This window comes from Anarrhichthys ocellatus, unplaced genomic scaffold (assembly GCF_004355925.1).
Source record: "Anarrhichthys ocellatus isolate YVR2014 unplaced genomic scaffold, GSC_Weel_1.0 scaffold22, whole genome shotgun sequence".
Taxonomy (NCBI): domain Eukaryota; kingdom Metazoa; phylum Chordata; class Actinopteri; order Perciformes; family Anarhichadidae; genus Anarrhichthys; species Anarrhichthys ocellatus.
Genome location: NW_022280052.1, coordinates 2659745 through 2666287, shown reverse-complemented (window position 1 = coordinate 2666287; position 6543 = coordinate 2659745). Strand labels below are relative to the sequence as shown.

General features: G+C 41.7%; 1 protein-coding gene across 3 annotated transcripts in view; it reads left to right on the top strand.

Annotated features, from left to right (window-relative positions):
• The first annotated feature begins 2833 nt into the window (after positions 1 to 2833).
• Positions 2834 to 6543, top strand: part of rfx2 (regulatory factor X, 2 (influences HLA class II expression)) — a 27520-nt gene continuing 23810 nt past the window's right edge. For all 3 annotated transcript variants that reach the window (XM_031859806.1, XM_031859807.1, XM_031859805.1), the window contains exon 1: positions 2834 to 2985. The gene's annotated coding sequence lies outside the window, so the exon portion shown is untranslated. The remainder of the gene's footprint in view (positions 2986 to 6543) is intronic.

The following is a 6543-nucleotide window of genomic DNA, read 5'->3' as shown; positions in this document are numbered from 1 at the left end:
AACATTTGTGCAGTTTGAAGTAGGAAAAGAATAGTCTGTGATATTTTTATACATTGTAAATCTGCTTTTGATATTTGCAAATTTCACATCACACACCAGCAAGCTCTCACACCAAAACCCAAACTTCAGTGTATTCAATGTCACTTGTGGTATATATCTGGAATAACTGGAATCATAGTCAGAATTGAAAGGCCATTAAACTGTATGTGTTTGTTTCATGTCCACTTCCTGTAAATTCATATAGTTGATTTTGTGTTGCACAAGTACGGGGACTAAGAAGCAGATTTAGAAATGGACGGCCAAAATGCTGGATCCTACCATTTCCATATTCATCTCAATAGCATCATTCATGTAACTTTCCCCTGACTTGAACAAAATATGGAAGACAATACTTCAGTTTCCTCGTTAGGCCATTTCTTATTTGGGTATTATGTGAATCTTTTATGAACCTCACTCTCTAGCACAAAAATCCATGAAAAACAATAAGTGGGCAGACATAAATATGATTTGATAGCTTTATTTTGTTTTTATGCTGTGCAATGTCTGCCCCAATGTACTGTGTAAGATGCAGCTCAAGCGATATAGGCTCTTGAGGATGTCATAGTACTTTATGTAATCTGACTATTGATAAGATGATTTACGCACTGGCAAATCAATAACAAGTTCACAGGGAACCAAACTCTCTATTGTTTTGCGTTGCATGAACTGCTCAGTAAAGCATTTCTCTCCCGTCTAACAAGAAGACCTGATAAAGCAATCTATTCATCTGACACACTGTGACTATCTTGTGTCACAATATATGCTGCCACCATGTGCTGAAGATCTGAAATGCAGTGGCTGGTTGCACCTCTTTGCAAGAAGATAATCAGAAAATAATATTTATGTTTGACCTTTTCTTCAATAAAAAAAATAAAAAATAATATACAGTAACACATATAGATGTATACGAACACAATGATTACATTTATTAGTTGAAATAAATATGTGGAAGAAAAACAAGGTAAAGATTTACATTCTAGTAAAATCCCTCAATAATCAGTACCACTTGCATTGTAGGTTTTCACAAGTAATATACCTTGGTGTTTTGGTGCATAACAATGAACATAGTAAGAGAAAAAGTAAGTACACTACTGCAAACGTCAACAAATAGATAGATGTTTGATAGATAGATAGTTAATTTATTAATGCCGCAAGGGGACATTTTTTCGCTACAGCAGCATTTATGGTAAAGCAATAAAAATAACAGAGCTTCAACAAATAACAGAGTTATGCACAGTATGTACAATGAATTAAAATAATATTAAATGAACTAACTAAACAACAGTGCAAAGATTTAAACAAACAAACAGTGTAACGTGTTATAGTGTGATTGATTTGGCGAGAAGTGATTTATTGTAAAGTCTTATTGCAGTGGGCAGGAATGTTCTCCTGTATCGGTCCTTGTGACAGCGGAGCTGAATCAGTCTATTGGAGAAAGTGCTCCGCTGTCCCTGCAGTAGATGGTGGAGAGGGTGGTCCGGGTTATCCAATAAAGATAATAGTTTCTTCAGTGTCCTCTCCACCACCTTTTCCAGAGTGTCCAGTTTGCAGCCAATGATGGAGCCGGCCTTCTTAACCAGTTTGTAAGTCTGTTGGTGTCTCCGGCTCCAATGCTGCTCCCCCAGCAGACTACGGAGAAGTACAGTGCACTGGCCACAACAGACTGGTAGAACATCTCCAACATCTTGCTGCACACGTTGAAGGATCGAAGTTTCCTCAAGAAAAAGAGTCGACTCATCCCCTTGTTGACACAGCGTTGATGTTGGTCTTCCAGTTCAGTCTGCTGTCGATGGAGACACACAGGAACTTGTACTCCTCCACCATGTCCACGTCCTCTCCCAGAACTCTCAGCGGTTGTGGAGCCGTCGTCTTCCTCCTGAAGTTGACCACCATATCTCTGGTCTTGGCCACGTTCAGAAGCAGGTGATTTCTCCCGGCCCACTCCACAAAGTCATCCACTACTGTCCTGTACTCCTCCTCCCGTCCATCCCCTATACACCCGACCACTACAAAGTCATCAGAGAACTTCTGCAGATGGCATGACCCTGAGTTGTACTGGAAGTCAGTGGTGTACAAGGTGAACAGGAAGGGAGACAGAACAGTTCCCTGTGGAGCTCCAGTACCTCCAGACAGCACACGGCCTAGTCGGACAAACTGTGGTCTGCCTGTGAGGTAGTCAGTGATCCAGGAGACGGTGGACGTGTCTACCCCCACCACCTGCAGCTTCTCACTCAGTAGCAGTTGTTGGATGGTGTTGAATGCACCGGAGAAATCAAAGAAGTCATTGCGTCAGTGGTTGAAGAGCCCTTTGAAGTTGAGGGCTCTGTGTCCATGCAGAGGGACAGAGGGGGGAGGGGTACATGTCCAATGTATCCATTTTTAAAATGAAAGAGCAATTTTATTACAGATTTTGAATATATTTCAGGTCGTTGCTACTCTTCTTTATTGGAGCTTAATTAAAGTGTTAGAATATAGCTGAATATCACCAATAAAGTGAGTACATTATCAGTTGAATTAAGAATAAAACATGTATTTTTAACTAAAGAAATACCATATTTACCTAACAGGGGTCAGTCTGATAGTGGTGAGACATGTGCTACATATCTTGAAATCATAAACTAAATGTATGAATTAAAATAATGCACTTCCATCCGTTCCTTAGCTAAGACCACCCCCTAGTGGTTTGATATAGATTTACAGCTTCATTGAACTGGGCGGGGCTCTTGTCCCTTTGGCCCCTCCCCTGGCATAGTGTGGGCCATGACGTATTCAGTCGAGGGTAGCAACAGTTGCCTCGAGACCCCGTTGCGCCATAGTGACTGTAGCCGTGGAGACAGTTACTTACCAACGGGCACCAACACTCAGCAACAGCAGCAGCATCTGGAAGTCACGGAGCGAGAGGGAGAGAGGGGAAAGAGAGCGGAGGCAACTTTTATCAACACAAAGGTGACTATTATCTTTGAACGATTTAAATGCGGAATTATTCTTAATTTGGAGACAACTGCTCTGGGGTCTAGTGTCCCGGTGATACTCCACAACACAACTTTCCCTTCTGTGAAGCATCCGCCCCAAGTTGAGGACGGTTTAACGTTAACTGACGTTCACCTATTGCTGCAACAGCTTTCTGCACCTCGATAAAAATCTGTTTCACTTCTGCTTCCTAATTTTGCTACACTTAAACCCACCCGTCAAACAAAGCGACGACGTTACTCCAACTCAAAATAGATTAAATATCACTTTACACTTGTTGTTCCGTTGTGTAGTGTGTGTGTGTGTGTGTGTGTGTGTCGAGCTCAGTCCCAGCAGGATGGATGGTAATGCTACCAGTGAAGCTAATGCTAACTACCGACAGCGATGAGTGCGACTTCAGTTGTGAGTTGAGCCGTTAGTCTCGTTGGTAACGGCCGCTCTGTTTTCATCGTCACCACACAGACTCACTAGATTCTTGTTTATGTTTCTCTAGACACGTATTCAAGCAGGTGGACATGTAGCTAAGCTAGCGTTAGCTACGTTAGTCCTGGTGCTCGATCTGCAACTAACGTCCGCTCCGAGCGAGCGTTCACTCAGCAGGAGGATCACTTCCATTTCATTTGCAGTTTTCCAGCTCCTCTGATGTGATTTTTACGCATACATTAACTTAGATCGTTAAAGGAATTAAACTATAACGCAGTCGAGAACGTATATTAACTTATAGCGGCGACGTTACGACGCTAAAAACGTTAACTTGACCAAACCTGGTGCTTCCAATGGTCTCTATCTCAGGAGAGAGTTAACGTGAACACCAATAAACTCTAAAAACAAATCAACGAATCTCTGTTAATCAGATCATTCAACGTACCAAACACCAAAGTACTTCACAAAGTTGTGTTGTTTTTATTATTTCAGAAGCTTGAATAACTGGATATGACACAGCTAGGTGGTGCTATGATGGCTCTTTAAAACTGGTCTGTCTTGTTTTTACAATCTTGGGTGAGCGAGTTAGTAAAGTAACATTACGGTTTTATATGCACTCTTAAAACTAAGCACCATTTAGTACACACTTGTGCACTTTATATTAAGCTGATCGAATCTCACTGAGTTCATCACAAGTGAAATTAAAGCTGCATCTACTAATCTTTCCAGTTTTAATGATGCTATGCCAGTTGGACAGGCCCGACAGACTCGTTAATAGCCAATAGTCGAGGTGTTGTGCTTCATTGTTTAAGTGGTCTCATTCGGGTTGCTGTTTGACCTCTTCAGAGCTGAAGGCTCATATCAATCTGTGCTATAGCAATAATGAAAAACCCAGGGAAAGGACCCCCAATGCTTTTAAATCCCCCTTTTCATTAGCTTTACGGTGTTGCTGGGACTGGGTCCCTGTTCTTTGCATACCCTTTTTTCTCCTTTTCTTTCCCCTGAGATACATCAATTCTTATGGACTATCTTCTCCGAGACAGCCGTCAGGTGCTCGGTCATTTGTAATGTTGTTTGCTACTGAAACATCAGGAAGAATCTTTGCAGCATGACAATTTCTCTAATTAATACACTCTTTGCTTGTGCTTGCTATTAAAGATTTGAGCTATAAACTTTCAGATGTGTACAGTATCTACATAAAGTATATCCGGTAAAAGAAGAGCGATAACGGATTATTGACGCAGCCCAATATCTATTTCCTGTTATGTTCAAAGAGGTCAAAACACAGGACTGAGTATGATAATTAATATTTCGGCCATATAAGAGGTTCAAATGTAGTGTTTATGAAGCTTCCCCCCCCCCCCCCCATGATTTTACTCCATTTTGGCCAGAATATTTGAGGAAAGAATTGAATTAACTGAAGACTCAACTTTTTTTGAAGTAAGTGTCAGAGAAAGAAATTGACTTTGATTGGTCAGACAACTCACCTCAGCTATATAGAACATACAGAGATGACAGCAATGAGACTGTGTGTAACCCCCACCAACCCCAACCCCCAATTTGAGCGTGACACTGTTATGTTTACATGGCAACTTGATATACAAAAACACCCAAGTCATGGAAAGAAAGAGGATGGAGTGGGCCAGGGGGCGAAATGTTATTCTTTTAAAAGTCTGTGTTTTTAATCAGGTTATTTTCATCTCTCTCTTTGTTGTAAGTGAATAGCGTTGGCTTGCAGAGGCAGGTCACAAAGAAATGGTGCTCAGAAAGGAGACTTAAACAAGGTGGAAAGCAGCTGGTGGTTGGGCAGTTAATTAGAAGGCTTATACAGGAAATTATTAATGTCAATTTGAAAGGGGCGGCACAATGATTTCTTTTGTTTTTCTACTTGTAATCTGTCTGTATCCTCATTTCCCCTTGCCTTTTATTGGTGTAGCCTGCAGCCTGTGATCGAGGTTGTGCCGTGGACCATTTTTAGCACTGGCTGCCACACTAGCCTGTGATTTAAAGAAAATTAGGCATAACATTCTCTCCTCTCGCCTTTTGTTTTGAGTCATCTGTGGAGTTGCTTGTATGATTGTCCGTAGCAGTGTCCGCCTTTACCCGTGTGCCATTTTGAGTGTTTAATGGACCCATGTGTGCAGTGCAGTTCAGCTATCAATAGGACAGCTGCAGTGGTCACTTGGGTAGTGGATGTCCTGACACAGCTTTTGGTCACATGTTCTCTCTGTGTGTGTGTGTGTGTGAGTGTGAGGCACATACATGAGTGTGCTGTGTGGATGTGCTTGTGTATGTGTGTTTGTTATTGCTGTATTTAGATCATCTTGATGAGGCCTACTGCTGCCCCGGGGAGAAGTTCTCAATCCAATAGCCTGCTACAGATATAGACATGGACCCAGTCACTGCCGTTGCTGTTTACACTTGATCATATTGAGTTGCATTTACCGCCTGTTGTGCGAGCTGAACTGCCTGGCTTTTGCACATTTCATTGTCTGATATTAACACACATTTAATGGGTTATCCCATAACTCCAGTCAAAGGCATGTCAGGAAGTCACAGAGCAAAGCAGAGGAAGTGAAGGAGAATGCCTTGTGGGCCTTGTTAAGTGGAAATTAATAGTGTCATCTGTTCACAATGTTACAGTTTCATAATCTCTATAATTCATTTATTTGTGAAGGGCTTTCATTCAACAGATGTGCTGTTACAATTTTCTAAGAATCCGTTGAAAGGAAAGTAGTTTAAGTGTCCTCGTGACTCTCGCATCACGTCTTCCAGCTAAAAAGATTTTGGAAATCATTGTAGGCTTGCGCTGCTAGGATACAAAGAAACAAATCTTGTCTTACAGCAAAAAAAGTTGCTACTGATTGGCCCTCGCATATGGCAACAAGTTGCAACACGTTGTGAAATGAAATGTTTTTCAGCCTGTCTTTTCTGTCTGTCTGTGTGTCATCAGAAGCATTCTTAGCATTCCACCTGTTTGTATCGTAGCTACACAACTGCTAATTAAATTTCCTGCCGCAGACAAGGCATTAGCATTTGCATTACAATGGCTGACCCCCCCCCACACACACACACACACACACACACACACACACACACACACACACATAC